General features: G+C 38.5%; 2 pseudogenes; both read left to right on the forward strand.

The window, feature by feature from the left end:
* The first annotated feature begins 1,877 nt into the window (after positions 1–1,877).
* Positions 1,878–2,227, forward strand: LOC128104618 (dynein light chain Tctex-type 3-like; annotated as a pseudogene).
* A 1,859-nt stretch (positions 2,228–4,086) lies between these two features.
* LOC128104619 (protein S100-A11-like) lies at positions 4,087–4,457 on the forward strand (annotated as a pseudogene).
* Positions 4,458–22,521: the final 18,064 nt, after the last annotated feature.

Consider the following 22,521-nt stretch of genomic DNA (forward strand, 5'->3'; position numbering starts at 1 on the left):
GAATATAGATCTATGTTACTAATTTTAATAGTTATGTAAGCCATGCCTCATCTTTCTGATATTTTTCTTTAGGCTTGTATTCCTTTAAAATATCTCACAATGTTATATTCACACTCCTTTATCACAAAGCCAAATCTGTTATCAATGCTTCATCCCACTTCACTTGACACTCAACGCCTCCTTCCTATCCTTGGGTAACTTCACCAAAGAGGTCACAAACTTAGTCAATGACAGCCCAGTCTTCATCCCATTCATCACTCATTACTTCTATGATTCTAACAAAACAGATCCAGTTAAGCTCATCTGTACAATTTGTATCCATAAATACAATGATAGTGTTTCCTCCAACCAGTGGCCTCTCTTGCCCTGCTTGACACTTAGTAGGTCTTTTTGTTCTTTTTCTCTTTTGGGAGCCTGTCACCCAGCTCCCAAATAAATAACACACTGAGGCTTATTCTTACTCATGAACGTCCAGCCTTAGCTTGACTTAGTTTCTTGCCAGCTTTCCTTAACTTAAAAGATCCTGTCTATCTTTTGTCTCTGGACTTTTCCTGTTTTCTTACTTCTGTATCTTACTCTTACTCCATGGCTAGCTGTGTAGCTGGGTGGCTGACCCCGGAGATCTCCTCCTTCTCTGGCTCCTAGATCTTAGATCTCCTTCCTCCCAGATTTCTCCCTCTGTATATTCTCTCTGCCTGCCAGCCCTGCCTATCCTCTCTCCTGCCTTGCTATTGCCCAGTTTTTATTAGACTATCAAGTGTTTTAGACAGGCTCAGTAACCCAGCTTCACAGAGTTAAACAAATGCAACATAAACAAAAGTAACATACCTTAAAATAATATCCATTTATTTTCTGCCTTCTACCTGTTCATTAAGTCTTAGATTTCCTCAAATCTCCATCTAAACCATCTCTTATCTTGACTCTCTTCCTTGACCAAAATACACCAATATGTCATGACTTCTTTTATAACCAGTGAAGATATCTACTCTGAATTCCAGGCTCACATATCCAGCTGCCAATTTCACCAGCATATCTACTTTATTTGTTATTTTTTTCTTTTGGAAATAACTTTTAATAATTTCTTTTAAAAATAACTCAAACTCAGCATGTCAAAAATTAGCATAAGACTTTTCCTGCCAAAATCTTAAGTTTCTTGTTGCCTGTGTTACTATACTTCATCCAACCACAAAAACATGACACATCAGAAGCATCTTTAATAATTTCCTATCTTCCTGACTCAATCACAAAAGCCATGGCTATTTAAAGTATCTCTTGGAATATTTCCACTCCTTCCCATTTCTACCACAGCCACCAAATGCCTTGATACTCTGATCAGTCATGAGGACAAGAACTTCCTAAATACCCTATCCACTGCTACTCTGACCACCCTCTCCAACCCAGTCCTCCCCAACAGAACTGTTCAACATGAAACACCCATCTTGTTTAACATTACTAGTAGACACATCAATGGTTCTTTTGAAATGAAGACAGAGTGTCTAACTCATATTTCCTGTATTCTAGCTTCTCTCCTCTAAATCCTTCATTTTTCCATGTCCTTTTCCACCAGGAGTCTTTGAACAAACTACTTTTCTGTTGAAAACAAACTTCCCTCCTTTCCTAGCTTAATTAAAAACTGTTTATCATGTCTACCATCCCTGACAAGACCAAAATTGCCTATTATAATAATGACAATTTTTTACCTCTCTGTCACAGTTACAATTTTACATTGATTTATGTAATTGTTTTATCAACATCTATCTTCTTCTTTAGAATATATTAGAGGGGCATGTACAATATCATTCAATGTAATACCAGCACAAAGAATATTTCTTGACTCATGGTAAGCACTTTTAAAAAATTCTGTGGCCAAAGGCACCATGGAAGAGTACCACCAGCCCTGTGATGAGGTCAACTTCAATGCTGATGAAACACATGATATAGTCAAAGAGTATGTTGATAGAGACTTTGATGAGAATTACAGTCAGAGAATACCATCAACTAGAGGACTGCAAACAGTGGAACAATTGGGTTAATTTGGGAAAAGCTTTTAAACACAATGTGAGTGCATATGGCCAGCTCATGTTTTGGTAATAATACATCTGATGGAACCTGTACTATAAGATGGAAGAACCATACTATGAATTGCATCATTAATGTTTTTGAAATCACAAATTGTCCTGTAACCAACAAAATATGTTGGACTAAAGCTATTAACTTATGTTTGTGAGTGTATTCTTTCTAAAAAAGAGTAATATTACTTTTTAATGTACTAGATGACAAGTGTGCAATGTGCTTCAAAACTATCAACAAAAAATGAATATTGTAAGCAAAAGTCTAATGAATAGAAAATTGTTAGATTATGTCATATTATATAAAGCACCACTTAAAGATGTAAATGTTAGCCCAAAGTTATGAAGAAACATGAATTAACATAAGAAAAGAATCTTATACAAGCCTTTCACTAGCATTATATACCCATGGGTAATCTATTTAGATAATGACATTATCTTTAAACTAGAAAACCTAACAGGGATGAATATGTGCACAATAGTCTGCAAGGATAAATGCAGAGAAAATTGTATGAATTAGCTAATATTTTCCCAGTTTATTTTCATCTCTTCCCTTCATTGAACTGTATATAATGTTTAATGGACAGTAATTTTGACCTGCCCCCCTCCATGCTATAGTAGCAACAATGACTAGTCTGTTTAGTTTTCCTGAGAACTGATAAATCCATTTTTTAAAAGTCTTATTTCTTGTATCTACACTTGAAGTCGAATTAAATCTGATAACCCAGATTTCCTCATTGAGTATTAGATAAACATGTGATCAAGAGTATATGACTCAGATAACAGCTTCACAGTCTACTCATTCCATGAGGAACAGGTATCTGCTGAGTATGTGGTCTGCAAACTTCCCTGCCAGGCACAGCAGCTCTCCACATGCTGTTCAAGTGTTCGATTTCTTTTGGCAGCTGTTCACTTGGGAAACTATGTTTGAAGAAGAATAAGTTAAAGGAAAATAGTTTGGGCCACCACAGAAAACTAACCAAAAGGAAAGCACTTATTGGTGACAGAATTATAGATGTAAGTTTTTGAGTTGCTTCTGACAAAGTGAAACACATAAAATATGCAACTCTTACTTAAAGGCCTTTGTAGCTAGAGTTTTCCTGCCTGGCCCACAGTCAGGACAAATCTCTGTCATCCACCAGTCCCACAGCCGCTCAGACCCGACCAAGTAAACACAGAGACTTATATTGGTTACAAACTGTATGGCCATGGCAGGCTTCTTGCTAACTGTTCTTACAGCTTAAATTAATCCATTTCCATTAATCTATACCTTGCCACGTGGCTCATGGCTTACCGGCATCTTCACATGCTGTTTGTCATTGTGGCGGCTGGCAGTGTCTCTCTCTGCCTTCCTGTTCTTTCTTTTTTCCTCTGTTAGTCCCGCCTATACTTCCTGCCTAGCCACTGGCCAATCAGTGTTTTATTTATTGACCAATCAGAGCAACATATTTGCCATACAGAACATCCAACAGCAGGCCTTATTAGCAGTCTTAGCTCTACAAGTAATAACTTCTATCATTGCTTTAGTTACAATCTTGTGTGAATAACTTAAAATACTTTTGTGGAGTTGAGACTGAGTGGAGTAAAATATACACTAAAAGTGAACAATCAGTAGCAGGTATCTGATATCTCAGGGCTAATGAAGTATAGCTAAATTTATTAAGAAAATCAAAGAAAAAATTAGGGTACAAAGCTGGCCACCAAATGCAAAGTCAGTCTGTCATTTAACCTTAAAAATGATATCAATTTTGCATATCATCACTTACACCCAATCCATGTAAGAAGTGGAAGCATGATTCACTGAATTTGTTGGGAAAAGGAAAGCTCACTATTAATGGCAACAATTTTAAGACAGATTCTTGTATGAGCACCACATACACAGTTAATATTTGCCAAATAACGAGTTGAATGAAGTGATCTGTAGCATTGGCATATTAGAAATTCTTTGTTAGCCACTCCTGTCCCTACTGCCATCAGCCACAGTCTCAGCTGGGCCTCACTCCTCACCAACTTGGCAAAAATGTCCAGGCCTACAGAGACTGAATGATACGTCAAGTCCCTCACTGCTGTTTCCAAAAGTACAGTGGGAAGGATAGGAACAACTACTCACTCTCCAAAACCGAGTTCCTCAGCTTCATGAGCATGGAGCTGGCTGACGTCACAAAGATCCAGGATTCTGTTGTCCTTGACCACATGATGAAGAGACTGGATCTCAACAATGATGAGCAACTAGATTTCTAAGAGTTTCTCAACCTTACTGGTGGCTTAGCTATAGCATGCCATCAGTCCTTCCTCAAAAGGCTTCCCAGAGCACATCTACCCTCCCATTTCCTTCCCAGCCACCAAGTCATCACAAGGCACCTCCTCCCCTATCCACACCAGCACTGAACCAACCACACCCACCACAACCTGCAGCCTACTCCTGCCAGCAGAAATAAAAGTGTCATTTTTTTAATGTAAAAAAGGGAGCGTGATCCTTTGGCATTACTTTTATGTGGCTTTATGCTGCTGGCTCTTGTGCCTCTGGAGATTATAACAATGACCAAACTATCTGTACAGTTAAGGCTGATTTTTGATGATTGTTTTTGAAGCCTCATTAAAAATAAACAAATCATACCTTCTGAGCATGCTACCTGACATTCTGGTTAAAGATCATCTCCCCTTGCTATAAAACAAAAAGTTGTATAGAGCTGGAGACATTGCTCAGTCAGTAAAATGTCATGCAAGCATGTGAATCTGCATTTGAGCCCCAGATGCCCCATGAAAAGGCTGTGGTGTGCACTTGTCTCCTAGTGCTGCTCATGGGAGATCTTATCTAAAATTTAGAAGGTGAGCAGCCCTAAAGAATGACACCTGAGGTTACACTTTGGCCTCCACAGTATGTACAAAAGCACACATACACACACACACACACACACACACACACACACACACACAGAGAGAGAGAGAGAGAGAGACAGAGAGAGAGAGAGAGAGAGAGAGAGAGAGAGAGAGAGAGAGAGAGAAATGTTCAGATATATGTTTGTCTAATAAATATGGAAATCAGTCCTCCACAGTAAGGCAATATTTGCTGTAACTTTGATACTTGGAGAAAGAAGAAAATTCATGGGGATACTAAGATTTTCTGGATATGAGGGGCAATGTTTATGGACTAGTCAAAGGTTTCTTGACTATTTCAAGAATGAATGGCTAGAACAGGAGTAAAGCCAGTAATTGACAAATGGACATTTGGGGAGACCAAATATCAAAGGTGATATTAACATCTCATCTACCAACCTGATGTTCATCAGGTCCCAGAGAAACTGGGACAAGTTTCACTAGGTACCTATGGCTCCTCCCAGCACTTCTCACACTGCCCCCTACCCTAAACCTCTCCAGCAGCGGTGTGGTTCCTGTATATCCCTGACACCGTAGCCATGCACTCTCTCTCTCTCTCTCTCGGCCTCTAAGTCCACAGCTCCTCTCTTTGCCTGCTTGCCTCTCTCCTTTCTTTCTTCTCCTCCTCTCTTGCTCTCCCTGACCTCTCTCCCCTCACTGCCCAGTTCAATCTGGACACTTCCAGATGCCTCTGGCTGTTCTCTGAACTCGTATCCACAACAAAACCCTTCTCAACTATACTTGGAGAATTCCTGTCCTCATTTTCATTTTATGATTTTAGGGATAATTACTCCTGGCTGCTTCATAGATAACTCCAGCTTTAAGCCACTGTTTCTAATAGATTTTATTACAGTGTGCCTATCTCTGAATCCTGATTTGCAAAGCCCTTCTTGATTCAGCAGATCTTCATTTCATCTTTCCTCAACTTCCTTCTCACAACCTTCCAGGTGATTTTCCATTTCTACCTTCGTTCCACTGCGTCCTTGGAATGTAAGAGCCACTAAGAATATCTTGCCTCTCATGTTCTCAATTCTGCCAACCCATAGGCAGAGCACTGAGGACCATTCAGTATGGTGATATTTTATTTGTACTGAAATGTGATTTCAATTGTATGTTAATAAATAAAGTTGCCCGAGGGTCAGAGCTATTAGAGCCATAGCAAAAGCTGGGCATTGGTGGTACATGCCTTTAATCCCAGCACTTGGTAGGCAGAGCTAGGTAGATCTCTGTGTGTTCAAGGATACAGCCAGCATTGGAGACACACACCTTTAATCTCAATACCAACCATAGAAGACCTGGAGGTCTGTACAGACAGGCAGTGACGAGGCAGTCATGTGGTTGGGTTTATAACCAATGAGAAGGCAGAACAGAAAGTCTATATAAAGACAAACAGACAGGAAGTAGGTCTCTTTCGGAGAGGTCTCTTGGCTGAAGAGGCTAGCTGCAGCAGGCGGATAAGGCTCTTAGCTCTGAACTCTTGGTTTTCTTCTTTGCATTGGTTCTGTGTTTCTTATTTAATAAGACGGTTGGTTACATCTACAATTCAGTGTAGATGTAATTCTAAATGGTCTTATTAAATAAGAAACACAGAACCAAATAAAGAGTTAAAAGCCCAGAGATCAGAAGCAGTAGCCAAGAGCTAAGACCACCTTATCTTACCACTTGCTGTTGTCTTTCCCCTGAGAGAGAGACTTTCTTCCTGTGTCCTGTCTTTTTATTGCCTTTCTGTTCTGCCTTCTTATTGGCTGTAAACCCATGTAGGATCTATAGCATAGGAAGAAAAAGGAAGTTGTGTCCAGGTTAGGGAATAATAACAAGAATAGAGAGAAATAGTTTAGCGATCAGAACATCAGGTCTAAACCTCATGGGAGGTGATATACAAAACAGTTGGCTTGACGTGGAAGGGAGGTGAAGCCCAGTCCAAGGCATAGTGCAGAGACTCAGTAGTTATGAGCTGGTTTATAAGAGCTTCTCTGAGTCCCCAGAACTTTAAAACTAGTGGAAGCTAAGACTCAGTTCTAATCCTCATTGCATGATGCTGAACCTGCTGATAAACATCCTGCCCAGCACATCTGTAAGATGAAGGGCAATCTTAGGGTAACATCTAGGGACTCTGGACAGATATATCTACAAGGGCTAGAATATATAAAAGGATACAACTTTCAGGCACTAATAGCTCAGGGTGAGATGTGTGGTTGGATGTGTCTATATTCTGAAGGGTTTTGAAAACCAGGCCAAGCACATGGAAACTGACTCATGTTTAAGAGGTTACTGTATTTTAATCTGAAAGCCAATTTGGTACTGTGGTGATATTATAGAGGTGATGTCCAACAGAATTCAAGTTTTACTCCACTATTTCATTTTCTATTATTCACTTAAATATAAAAGTGACTGTCTTCATCTCCATGTCTATGGACCATGCATTCTCACCACCCTACTCACACTTGCTTCGCATTTCTTCAGAAGCTTAGCACAGAGTGCTCTATCATCTAACTCAGAAAAGAAGAAAAGGAAAAAGGAATTAGCCTTTATCTTGAAAAGTCCTGTGTGTCATGGCCATTATCTATCTTCAGGACTCATCTCCTGTCCCTGTATAACTTGACAGACCAATATTTATGTTAGTAAAAACATATATATTTTTTTCTTTGCATTTCCTAAACAACACTGCAATCTTATACCCACTATTCACATTTCTAAGGTCTTTGCCGGACTTTCCCTCCTTAGGATATTGATGGAGACCCAAGAATGGCAGCGGAAGATTTAAAGAGAAAGGGTTTGTCACCACCTAACCTTGACCTTCACTCCTTCCACTTCTACATTCTTTCTCTGCTTCTAGAGGTGACCCACCTTGAATGTAAAGTACCTGTATCTGATAAATAGTTATTCAAAATTGCAGCGTCTAATCTTAAAACACATCCAAAGAAAACCTAAGCTGATATCCAGGTTACTCTCAAATATTTAGAGAATTGTCTTTACCAATATGCCAAGGCTACTTGTAACAGTTCTGTCTCTGAATTCTGCTGATTGCACTGATGAAAACTGTTCCTACAATAGTCCTATGGGTTTGCAAGTAATTGTATATATCTTTAAAATAAAGTTGAAAGTCCATTATATTACCTGGTAAGTTGTAAAACCCTTAAATGGTGTGGTATAATTCTAATCAGATAGTATCAAATTGTTTGATTCAAACTACAAGAATATGAGTCTTTGAAATAAGATTGTCTGACATTATTCTTCAGTGCTCTTCCAAAACAATCATTTTGCATACAAAGCTTCTTAAATCCAAGGTGAAGAGCATATTCGAGCCACAGTGATCTTTTTAGAGCAGTGGTTCTCAACCGTTCCGATGCTCTGACTATTTCATACAGTTCCTCTGTTGCGGTGACTCCCCACCTCAACCATAAAATTATTTACTACTTTATAATTGTAATTATGCTACTGTTATAAATCTTAATATAAATATTTTTGGAGTTAAAGGTTTGTCAAAGGGGTCAAAACCCACAGATTGAGAACCATCGTCCTTGAGAATGCCCATACTCTCCTTCCTTTCTGTACAGCTCTGCTCAACAATAGATCCTCATTGCCTAAGGATGTATTAATGACAAATAGGAGAATAAATATATTTCAATGCTCTTCTAGTGGAGAAACATACTCAGTGGCCCAACTATGAATTACTACAACTATGAGAAGAGAAGAATGGCATGCAAATAGAACACAAGAATGGGCTTCCATAGTACATCAAGGTCAACTTAAATTTTAGTTCCTTTCTAAAAATATATTTAAAACCTGTAATCCAGTCCACATGGACACTTAGATATACTAAATGCAATTTTAACACACAGAAGACATTAAATTAACGTCACTGCCTTGTTTTCACTTTATTCAAATACCAGACCTTAGCTTTTTTTCCCACCCTATGAATATATACTAACTTCTTTTAAATATAGATTTGGTGTTCTGTTTTTGTCTGTTTTGTTGTTGTCTAATCTATACACAATTAAATTCACCATTTTAATTGAATAACTAGATATGAGTTGACAAATGCACACAGCAGTATTACCACCACAATGATGCTATTAATCTCCAGTACCTTCCTAAGTTCCCATTCGTCCCTTTGCAATCAGTCCCCAGCTCCTGCCCTCTGACCTTCACCAGCCACTAGGCTGTTTTCATATACACAGAACTGCACAGTATGTAATACTGTATGCCTAACTTCTTTCGCTTACCAGAATAATTTTGAGATTCACACATGTTGTTACATGCATTCATTTATTTCAATGCTCAGCACTACACACACACACACACACACACACACACACACACACACACACACACACTTGCCCAAATGTATCACTATCAGTTTATTCATTCTTCATTTGGAGCTATTTGAATAGTGTGTATATTTGAATATGAGTCTAAAGAGACATGGATTTTCATTTTCACTTGGTAATAAAATGTTCTTTCTGGCCCCAGACCCCATCCCTGGGCACCAGCCACTCCAGGGAAGACCTACCCAACTTGGCCCCAGGTTCTGGCCACCGGGCAGGTTCCCTGCTAGCCCCACCGGGAAGGATCCCCTTCTCCAAGACCCCTGGCAGGCCCTGCAGTCTCCACGCCCTGCCCCCACGCCCATCCGCCTGAGCCCCAAGCCTCTTCCTGAGACTTAGAGGCCGGCCCCCAGCTCCCATCTTGCTCCGGACTTCCCTTTTGGAACACTGGTCTGTCTGAACCAAGTGTGCGGATAAGGCCAAGAACGAACCACAAGGAGATGGGCAGACGTCAAAGCAGAAACATATACAACAAAATGAATAGCAATACAGCATCACCAGGCCCTAGCCCTCCTCCAACACCTAGACCTGAACATCAGAAATTGGAAGAAGCAGAAGAAAACAGCCTTATGAATGACATCATGAAGAAGCTAGAGGCTTGTGTAGAGGAAAAGACAAAAAAATGTGAAGAACGCTGTAAACAACTAGAGGAAAGGGCAAACAAATTAGAAGAAATCAATAAAGTCCTGGAAGAAAACAATAAAATACTGAGAGAAAATCAAGAAAAATCAATGAAACAAATGAAGGAAACAGTCCAAGACCTGAAAAGGGAAATAGAAAAAATGAAGAAGACACAAACAGAGGGAATGCGGGAAATAGAAAATCTGAGAAAACGATTGGGAACTTCAGATGCAAGTATAATCAACAGAATGCAAGAGATGGAAGAGAGGATCTCTAGCGTTGAAGATACAGTAGAAGAAACACATTCATCAGTCAAAGAAAACACTAAAGCCAACAAAGCCATGAACCAAAATGTCCAAGAAATTTGGGACACCATGAAAAGACCAAACCTAAGAATAATAGGGGTCGAAGAAGGAGAAGAATACCAACTCAAGGGCACAGAAAATATATTCAACAAGATCATAGAAGAAAACTTTCCCAACTTAAAGAAGGAAATGCCTATGAAGATACAAGAAGCTTATAGAACACCAAACAGACTAGACCCCCAAAAAAAGTCCCCTCGCCACATAATAGTTAAACAACTAAACGTACAGAATAAAGAAAGAATATTAAGAGCAGCAAAGGAAAAAGGCCAAGTGACATATAAAGGCAAACCCATCAGAATAACACCCGATTTCTCAATGGAGACTTTGAAAGCCAGAAGAACCTGGACAGATGTAATGCAGACACTAAGAGACCATGGATGTCAACCTAGACTAATATACCCAGCAAAACTTTCAATCACCATAGATGGAGTGAACAAGACATTCCATGACAAAGCCAGATTTAAACAATACTTATCCACAAACCCAGCCCTACAGAAAGCACTAGAAGGAAAATTCCAATCTAAGGAAGTCAGATACACCCTCGAAAACACAGGCAACAGATAAAGCCACAGCAGTAAACCCCAACGTATAGAAGTACCCACACATCACCACCAAAAAATAACAGGAATGAACAATCACTGGTCATTAATTTCCCTCAATATCAATGGACTTAATTCACCTATAAAAAGACATAGGCTTACAGAATGGATACGAAAGCAGGACCCATCTTTCTGCTGCATACAAGAAACACATCTCAAATTCAAAGATAGACACTACCTAAAAATAAAAGGCTGGGAAAAGACTTTCCAATCAAACAGTCTTAAGAAACAAGCGGGTGTAGCCATCCTGATATCCAGCAAAATAGACTTCAAACTAAAATCAATCAAAAGAGATCAAGAAGGGCATTACATACTCATCACAGGAAAGATCCACCAAGATGAAGTCTCAATTCTGAATATTTATGCCCCAAACACAAGGGCACCCACATATGTAAAAGAAACATTACTAAAGCTTAAATCACATATAAAACCCCACACATTAAGAGTGGGAGACCTCAACACCCCACTTTCACCACTGGACAGATCTCCCAAATTGAAACTTAACAGAGAAATAAAGGACTTAACTGATGTCATGACTCAAATGGACTTAATCGATATCTACAGAACATTCCATCCTAACAAAAAAGAATATACCTTCTTCTCAGCACCCCATGGAACCTTCTCTAAAATTGACCACATACTTGGCCACAAAACAAATCTAAACAGATACAAAAGAATTGGAATAACCTCCTGTGTTCTATCAGACCACCATGGTCTAAAGTTGGATTTCAACAACAACAAAAACTACAGAAAACCTGCAATCTCATGGAAACTGAATAATACCCAACTGAATCACCAATGGGTTAAGGAAGAAATAAAGAAAGAAATTAAAGACTTCCTAGAGATCAATGAAAATGAAGACACCACATATCCAAATTTATGGGACACTATGAAAGCAGTACTAAGAGGGAAATTCATAGCACTAAATGCCCACATAAATAAGTTGGAGAAATCTCACACTAGAGACTTAACAGCATACCTGAAAGCTCTAGAACAAGAAGAAGCACAGTCTCCCAGGAAAAACAGACGCCAGGAAATTATCAAAGTGAGAGCTGAAATCAATAAAATAGAAACAAAGAGAACAATACAAAAAATTAATGAAACAAAGAGTTGGTTCTTTGAGAAAATCAACAAGATAGACAAGCCCTTATCCAAACTAACCAAAAGACAGAGAGAGAGCATCCAAATCAACAAAATCAGAAATGAAAAGGGGGACATAACAACAGACATTGAGGAAATCCAGAGAATCATCAGGTCATACTTCAAAAACCTCTATTCGACAAAACTGGAAAACCTAAAAGAAATGGATAACTTTCTGGATAGGTACCACATACCTAAGTTAAATCAAGACCAGATAAACTATTTAAATAGTCCAATAACCCCTAACGAAATAGAAACAGTCATTAAAAGTCTCCCAACCAAAAAAAGCCCAGGACCAGATGGTTTCAGCGCAGAATTCTACCAGATCTTCAAAGAAGAGTTAATACCAATACTCTCTAAATTGTTCCACACAATAGAAACAGAAGGAACATTACCAAACTCCTTCTACGAGGCTACAATTACCCTAATTCCTAAACCAAACAAGGATACAACAAAGAAAGAGAACTACAGACCGATCTCCCTCATGAACATTGATGCAAAAATACTCAATAAAATACTGGCAAACAGACTCCAAGAACACATCAAAACAATTATCCACCATGATCAAGTAGGATTCATTCCAGGGATGCAAGGGTGGTTCAACATACGAAAGTCCGTCAATGTAATACACCATATAAACAAACTCAAAGAAAAAAACCATATGATCATCTCACTGGATGCAGAAAAGGCATTTGACAAAATCCAACACCCCTTCATGATAAAGGTATTGGAGCGATCAGGAATACAGGGAACATACCTAAACATAATAAAGGCAATTTACAGCAAGCCAACAGCCAACATCAAATTAAATGGAGAGAAACTCAAAGCAATTCCACTAAAATCAGGAACGAGGCAAGGTTGTCCACTCTCCCCATACTTATTCAATATAGTACTTGAAGTTCTAGCCAGAGCAATAAGACAACATAAGGAGATTAAGGGGATACAAATTGGAAAGGAAGAAGTCAAGCTTTCCCTATTTGCAGATGACATGATAGTATACTTGAGCGACCCCAAAGATTCCATCAAGGAACTGATACAGCTTATAAACACCTTCAGCAACATAGCAGGATACAAGATCAACTCAAAAAAATCAGTAGCCCTCCTATATACAATGGACAAAGAAGCGGAGAAGGAAATCAGAGATACATCACCCTTTACTATAGCCACAAATGACATAAAATACCTTGGGGTAACACTAACCAAGCAAGTGAAGGACCTATATGACAAGAACTTTAAGTCCCTGAAAAAAGAAATTGAAGAAGATGTCAGAAAATGGAAAGATCTCCCATGCTCATGGATAGGCAGGACTAACATAGTAAAAATGGCAATCTTACCAAAAGCAATCTACAGATTCAATGCAATCCCCATCAAAATACCAACACAATTCTTCACAGACCTGGAAAAAATAATACTCAACTTCATATGGAAAAACAAAAAACCCAGGATAGCCAAAGGAATCCTGTACAATAACACAACTTCTGGAGGCATCACGATCCCTGACTTCAAGCTCTACTATAGAGCTACAGTAATAAAAACAGCTTGGTACTGGCATAAAAACCGACATGTGGACCAATGGAATCGAATTGAAGACCCTGACATTAATCCGCACACCTATGAACATATAATTTTTGACAAAGAAGCCAAAAGTGCACAATGGAAAAAAGAAAGCATCTTCAACAAATGGTGCTGGCAAAACTGGATATCAACATGTAGAAGGCTGCAAATAGATCCATATCTATCACCGTGCACAAAACTTAAGTCCAAGTGGATCAAGGACCTCAACATAAATCCAGCTACTCTGAACCTGCTAGAAGAGAAAGTAGGAAGTAGTCTTGAATGCATTGGCATAGGAGACTACTTCCTAAATAGAACACCAGTAGCACAGACTCTGAGAGAAACAATCAATCAATGGGACCTCTTGAAACTGAGAAGCTTTTGTAGAGCAAAGGATACGGTCAACAAGGCAAAGCGACAGCCTACAGAATGGGAAAAGATCTTCACCAACCCCACATCTGACAGAGGACTGATATCCAGAATATATAAGGAATTCAAGAAATTAGACATCAAAATGCCCAACAGTCCAATTAAGAAATGGGCTATAGAACTAAACAGAGAATTCTCAACAGAGGAAACTCAAATGGCTGAAAGACATTTAAGGAACTGCTCAACATCCCTAATCATCAGGGAAATGCAAATCAAAACAACTCTGAGATACCACCTTACGCCTGTCAGAATGGCTAAGATCAAAAACACTGAAGACACCTTATGCTGGAGAGGATGTGGAGCTAGGGGAACTCTCCTCCACTGCTGGTGGGAATGCAAGCTTGTACAACCACTTTGGAAATCAATATGGCGCTTTCTTAGAAAATTGGGAATCAATCTCCCCCAAGATCCAGCTATACCACTCTTGGGCATATACCCAAGAAATGCTCAACCACACCATAAGAGCACTTGTTCAGCTATGTTCATATCAGCATTGTTTGTAATAGCCAGAACATGGAAACAACCCAGATGCCCTTCAACTGAAGAATGGATAAACAAAATGTGGTACATATACACAATGGAATACTACTCAGCAGAAAAAAACAATGGCATCATGAGGTTTGCAGACAAATGGATTGATCTAGAAAAAATCATCCTGAGTGAGGTAACCCAGACTCAGAAAGACAAACATGGTATGTACTCACTCATAGCAGGATACTAGACATGAAACAAGGATGAATTGTCTGCTACTCACATCACCAGGGAGGCTACCCGGAAAACAGGACCCCAAGAAAGACACAGGGATCACCCAATGACAGAGAAATGGAATGAGATCTACATGAACAGCCTGGACATGAGTGGGGGTAATGAAAGGCGAGGGTCGAGGGAAAGAGAGCTTGGGGGAGCGGGAGATCCCAGCTGGATCAACAACAGAGAGGGAGAACAAGGAATAGGAGACCATGGTAAATGAAGACCACATGAGAACAGGAAGAAGCAAAGTGCTAGAGAGGCCCACAGAAATCCACAAAGATACCCACACAACAGACTGCCGTCAATGGTCGAGAGACAGCCCGAACTGACCTACACTGGTGATGGGATGGCCAAACACCCTAATTGTTGTGCTAGAAACCTCATCCAACTACTGAGGGATCTGGATGCAGAGATCCATGACTAGGCCCTGGGTGGATCTCTGGGAGTCCAATTAGAGAGAATGAGGAGGGTTTATATGAGCGAGAATTGTTGAGACCAAGGTTGGATAAAGCACAGGGACAAATAGCCAAATGAATGGAAACACATGAACTATGAACCAATGGCTGAGGGGTCCCCACTGGATCAGGCCCTCCGAATGGGTGAGACAGTTGATTGGCTTGATCTGTTTGGGAGGCATCCAGGCAGTGGGACCAGATCTTGTGCTCATTGCATGAGTTGGCTGTTTGAAACCTGGGGCCTATGCAGGATTGTTTGGCTCGGCCTGGGAGGAGGGGACTAGACCTACCTGGACTGAGTCTACCAGGTTGACCTCAGTCTGTGGGGAAGGCTTTGCCCTGGAGGAGATGAGAATGGGGGGGGGGGGCGTTGGGGGGAAGGTGAGGGGGACGGGAGGGGGGAGAACAAGGGAATCCGTGACCGATATGTAGAACTGAATTGTATTGCAAAATAAATTAAAATAAATTAAAAAAAAAATGTTCTTTCTAAAAATGCCAGGTTACATATATGTACATTTATAAAATTTTTAGCACAAACACTGCAATATTGTAGGTGTGTCTACTCTCTCAAGGTATGATATGCAATTTTATAAAAATAGATGAATACATTAAGATAGAGCACAGAAATAGGATTGCATTGAGATTATTTGAATACTGGTTATACAATTTGGCTACTTTTATCTTTTATGTTTATGTTAAACAGATTATTTCTACATAGTATGAATGAATCAGCCTCAAAATATTTGCAGTCATTTCCTTTATTGAGTGTAAACACCATATATTCTCAAGTATAAAATTAGATAAATATTTACAACTCTACGTACTTAATAACATATATGAGTACTAGAGCAAAATGATGAACATGTCTATTGCCTAAAATTCTTTCCATATCACTAGATAATCCTCCCCTGTGTGTCCTTACAGTAGCAAGGCAATGGTTGATTTATTTTGGTCACTAGAGATTAATTTGCATTTCCTAGAGTTTTACGTCAATGAAATCATATTGGTACTCTTTTATTTGAATTTCTGCATAACACATACTCATTCTAAAAATCCAACCACTTTGAATATATCAATATTTATTGCTGAGAATGGGCATGGTGGCTCACACCTGTAATCTAGCCTTTAAGAGACTGAGACAGGAGGATTGTCATAAGTTCTAGCCCAACTTGAGTTATATAATGAGTGAGTTTGAAGCCAGCTTGAACTATAAAGTAAGGCTCTGCATTTTTTAGGGTATTTTATCGCTGACAAATATTTCATTGTATGAATATACTAGTTTGCTTATTAATTCTTCTATTTGGCATTTGGTTGTTTCAACTTGAGTCATCATAAACAGTGAAAGCTATTCAATTCATGTTGGCTGGAAAACAGAGAAAAGAAGAGACCAAATTCCCACAAACCCTTTTAAAGTCATTCTCTTGATGACCTAAAGTCTGTTATAAGGCCCCACTTACTAAGTGTTTCTACCAGTAATACTAATCTGAAGCCCATGCCTTGAACTCTGTGCCTTTGGAGAACATTCCAGATCCAAACCATAATGACCACATACATATGTGAGGGAAAGATCTGTTTGTGTAGGTCTATACCATTATCCCACTGTCTTTATTACTGTAGGTTTATCATTAGTCTGTGAAATTTTGATAAGTTGTTTTGACTGTTGTAAGATTTCTCTTTTTACTTCTTTATCAATTTATGAGAGAAAACAATTGAAAATTTCAATGAGATTATATTGAATTTATTTGAAGAGAATTGACATCTACAACTTTGAATCTTTTTACCCATGAACACAACTCTCCACTTTTATAATGGTTCTTTACATCCCCACCTGATGTTCTACCAATGTCACTTGAATGTGTTTTGCAGTATTTATCACTAAGTATTTCTTGTTTGTGATATTAGAAATGGTCATTTTTTTCCCATTTCAGTCTAATTTTTTGTTAGTACTAACAGCACAATTGTTTGTTGCTTACTGCTCTTGAAGCTTAAGTTGAGCTATTAGTTCTGCTCATTCAATAGCACATCAAGAAAACAGTGAAGTCATGAACATGCACATCTTTGTTAGATTCCTGATAAAAAGTGAAACACTCAATTTCTACCAATAACTGTGTTACTACCTGTGGTATCTTATAAATGCCTTTATCACCTTGAGGAAGTTACATTTCTAGTTTTCCAAGAGTTCGCATCAAGTGTGGGTGTGAGGTTTTGGTTAAATACAATTTCCCATGTCTATTAAGATAGTCTTACGGTTTTTGTTTTTGTCCTATGAATGTGGTCAGTTATACTGAATGGTCATTTAAAATATTAAACATATCCACTTATGACATGACATGAAGTGTGTTTGTGTGGAGTATGCATTTATGAGCACGTTTGTGAGTGGACCTGTTCATGCACCTGTTGAAGCCTGAGCTCAGTGTCGTGTCTGTGGTTCTGTATCTTATTTGACAGAGTCTCTTAATGAAGCTTGAGCTCTCCAGTTGCATTGATTTCCTGGCCAGCAAGACCTTGGCATTTTCCTGGGCTCTGGCTCCCAGCCTGAGATTACAAGCACATGCCACAAAAACTAGAAATACACATGGGTTCTGGGATCCCAACTCAAGTGCTCATTATTGCACAGTAAGCATTTTACTACTGAACCGTCACTCCTGCCCTCTGCACTTTCTACTTCACAATCTACACATAATGTTGACTCCATTTCATCTATTTTTTTGGCTTTGATAATGTAGATTGAGAGTGAGAAGGGTTAGCCTAGTTTTCTGTCATGTTGGCTAGTTTCTATTGCTATGTTTTCAAATACACCAGTTTTTTTTCTACAGATTCTAATCTGTTGATCCCACATAGTATTTTTTATCTTAGACATTTCATTTTTTTATATACAAATTTAAGTCATTTTATCTTTTAAATTCCTACATAGGTAGCACCATTTTATGTAACTCCTTAGTTGTGCTCAACATGGTCATAGTATTTTAATAACCTTGTCTGCTAATTCTATAATCTTAGTCATTTCTGACTTGCTTTTTGTTTGTTTATTTGTTTTTGCTTTGTTTAATTCTAGGATTTTTTGTTTTGTTTTGGTTTTTTGGTTTTAGTTGTTTTGTCTTGCTTTGTTGTACAAGCTGATATGGAACTTGAAATATTCCTACCTCCTTCGCTTGAGCTCCGGGACTACCAGCTTTCGGAGTCAGTCTTAGTAACCAACTTTTCTCACCTTAAGACTGAAATTTCCTGTTTCTGTGTATGCCTAGAAATATTTAATTGATGAAAAACATAAATTTTCTTTCTTGGATGCTTTATGTTTTTGTATTCCTTTAAATAATTATAACATTGTTTTAGATAAAGTGAAATTGTTAGGAAATTATATGATACTTTTATACTTCTTTTAAATTTTTTTAGGTAAGATTAGAACAATCTCTAATCTAAGAGTTAGCAAACTATAACCATGGACCAAACACAGAAAACAAATTATTTCTTCATATTGCCCAAGAACTAAGTATGGCTTTTAGTTTTTAGGAGGGGCATATGTGTCAATTGTGGGTCTGGAAGGAAGGAAGGTGAAGAAAAACAACCAAAGCCGTCACACACAAAAGGCTAAAACGTTTATCACCTGGACCTTTGAGCAGAAAGTTTGTTGACCTCTCCTCAGGGCTGACATCTCCCCATTCTCAAGGAAAGGCCCTGGTGTTTACTCTGCCCCTTGAGGACTGCAAGGCTGTCCGTGCTGTGATAAAAGGAAGAATAATTCTCAGCCTGTTCCATATGCAGACTGTTTCCTTGGAGGCTCTTAACCAGTCTTTTCCTGGCCTTGACTCCTTTTCTCATGTGCATGTTCTGTTGGTATTCAGTTCACATAGGAGGAAGCCATGGCACACTTCTGAATCTGTCTCTGTTCCTGTTCATATTCACTGTTTTTCTGACTCCAATCCTTTTAGTCATCTCTGACTCTCAGCGACATCTCAACTCTGGATGCCCCCTCCCAGAACTGCAGCCTAGGAATTCTCTCTACACAGTAAACTTGGTAACCAGCATGTACTTACCATGTTTCTTTCACTATCTCCAAGGGATGAGTGTTGCCGCTTCCCGGTGTCTATGATCAGAAAACCACTGTCACGTTTTAGCTCATTATTCCATTCCTTTGGGTTTTCAGTTGTCCTTAGTTAAAGAATATTCAGAAGAATCAAGGGAAGAATTTAAAGAAAGGAAAAAATAAACACAGCCACCAGTTTATTCTTTGTAACTACTTTTGTGTGTTTATCATTGATTTCACCTTACTTTGCCTTTAAAAAACACAGAAATTTGTTGACTTCAGATAAACAATAACTTTTATTTGTAATGTCCAATTTTAAATTGTTTGTATAATTAGCCTCATTCCCTCTGAATTCTTTTGTTGATAGTCATAAAGTTTGAATCTAAAGACATATATTCTGGAATTAATTAATGGTTTAACTCAAGGGTAGAGCTCACACCTACCATTCACCTACAGGGCTCTGGTTTTGACCTTCAGCATGGCATAAAAAAAGTAAAAGGATAAGAAGAAAAAAGAAAATATATGTTCCAGCAAAATACAATTTTAATTTATTAATATTTTGTGAAATTTTTAATGAAGGCTATGATGGGAAAAAAAAAGGTTTGAAACACTGTTTCAGTAGAAATACTCATGGTGTTGTTAAAACCTAAAAATGTTTTTAAAGATGCAAAGGAGCAAGTCGAGGTTAGAGTTCAAGAGTTAGCCACATTCAAGAAACTAAATGTCAGCACCAAACAGAAGATTACAGTAGCTCATTATCTTTCAGATAAATATATTCCTAGCCCTGTTTCTTGAGTTAAAGAATGGCATTAGAATCAGTTTGGGCCACCCCATACCATCACATAATTATATAAAATGTAATGTGGTCATCACCTGTGTTTAGATAATATCAGAATATTCTTGGTCCTCTATGGAACTTCACCTGGTCGACCTCTGTGTTAGTTGTTCTTCTCACCACTGTGTGACAAGCACCAGACAGGAACACCGTAAGGGAAGGAAGGTTCACTGGCTCCTGGTGGCAGGGGTGTCATTCCATGATGGCAGGGAGGGTGGAGCAGTGTAATTCACAGCATAACGGGCCAGGAAGACAGGAGGGGACACAAGAAAGTCCAGGGTGAAACACAACGGACCACATATGCCTGCAGTGACTTTCTTCTTCCAAAGGACCCACCAACCACTTTTACCACCTGCCAGTGGTGCTATATGATCCACCCAATCAAGGTACGGATCCACTGAAAGTCCAAATCCTCATATTCTAGGTGTCAGTGGAAAAATTCGTGGAAGACACACCCAGAAGTGCACCTTACTGACAAGGCAGCTCTCAGCCCAGCCAAGCTGGCAACCAAAATTAACTATCTCAACTCTTTTTTATTTTTTATTTTTGTTATTTTCTTCAAACCAGACCTAAGCCAGGGAAGTTTTTCCTTCTAGCAGTATTAGCATTTGCCATACTCTAAATGGCCTCTGCATCCATGCACAATGAAACGAGCAGGAGGAAGTTACACCCAGGGGTTGATTTACAGTATCAATAAATTTGCTGTCTCTGGGGATCTCCTGACTACAAGATCATTAACTAATTAAATTAGAGGGTAAAAGCACAGAAGACTTCCTTATTTAGGTCACAGTAAACCCAACAGTAAAGAGACCAATGGGAGTGCATTAAATATTTCACCAGAAAAAATAAAACAAACAAACAAAAAATCCTTAGGCCCTTGGCTGTGCAATGAAGTAGCTTCAGATCCATTAAAGTCAGCTTGTGTTTCTTTACTATAAAATATTTATTCCCAAAAGCAACTCATCAAAATGTAAATAATTAAAATTCTATATGAAAGATCTATTTTAAAAGTTTCATTGCTTATCAAATAAAACGACATTTCTTCAGATAGTAAATTCTGAAAGCCATATTTTTAAATTGTTAATTAGGAAACAAAATCAAATCTTTTAAGTATGTGCACCAATTTGTGTTTATTACAGTCTCTGGGCATAGGTATGTATGTGTACAAAAAAAAGCTCTGTTCATGACTCAACTCATCATAAGATCTCACAGAAACATAATATATTATTTTAATAAAAATGATAAACAGTTTTCATGAGAAAATCCATAAGAATCTAATCACATAGTCAAAATCAAGAGGCAAAACATGAAGTAAACTAATACATTTAAAGGGTAGACTCGGAGTTATAATTAATTTAAAATTTAATACATAGCAAGTCAATTCCTTAAGCAGTATTATTTTAAAACAGCTGGTATGTTCTGACAAAGCAGAACAATGCAGAGCTGGAGTGACCTCAGTATAGCACAGACTTGTATTTGCTCAAACGAACAAAGTCGAGAAGTCTTTTCAATATATACCAAGATGATTAATAGCTTACTTGCTGGAAACTGCCAAACAAATTTTTCCATCATTTTTAAGTTCTCAAAATATTCTAGTGATGTTAGTGAAGGAAGATTTTGAAAAGTAAACACAACACATATCTTAGAGTCACTTGTGCTGTGTCATTTATAGCCCATAAGAATAAAAAGAGAACAAAATAAATTTGCCAGATTGCTAAAATAACCTAGCAAAATAGTTCCTCATCAGCATAATTACCAACAGTCACATAGAACATCTGTACTTTCAGGAAACATTCTTTGAAAAGCATATATGAATTTCTGGGGTCAAATAAAAGCATTTGATTTACCAATTCTGCCTCTGTGATTTGACAGTTACATAGGCCTGTTTCAAATATTATAGAGAAATTTAGGGTGCTTTTGGAAAGATTTGCTTGGTAATAATTTTGCATATCTTAAAAAAGAAAAATTATTTCTTCCAACTGTCTTCCTAAAGACCCTCAGTCATAATCCTAGGTCATCGTAAGAGGTGCCTAGGCTAGTCGGTGCCTGGTACAGAAAGAGATGCTCAGGGACTGTAATTTTCTTCCCTGCTCTGCCTAACTTTGCACTTTGCTCTCATGCCTTACTGTGCTTTCCCTGTGGTAATTCCTGACTCTGAGCCCCACCACAGAAGGGTGGCTAGCTCAGGCTAAGCTGCTGTGTGAGCAGCTCTATTTTTAGATTTGCCTAATCCATTGGCAAATCTGAGTAAGTGTGTTGAAATTGGGGGCTTTAATTGCAATAGAAGAAAAAGATGTCTCTTCTTCAGGATTAAAATTCTATCCTCAGCTTTCCCTTTCCAGGGTGAATGCATGTTCTCCTGTAGTGTCTCATACAATAACATCAAGTCCTTCATCTCCATTATACCAAGGACCCAATGAGTCTCCTAGTCCTATGAATCCTAACTGCCTCTCCTCTTTGTTTTCTCAGAGTCTC

Source organism: Peromyscus californicus, unplaced genomic scaffold, assembly GCF_007827085.1.
Source record: "Peromyscus californicus insignis strain IS unplaced genomic scaffold, ASM782708v3 Scaffold_8__1_contigs__length_139910024, whole genome shotgun sequence".
NCBI classification, from domain to species: domain Eukaryota; kingdom Metazoa; phylum Chordata; class Mammalia; order Rodentia; family Cricetidae; genus Peromyscus; species Peromyscus californicus.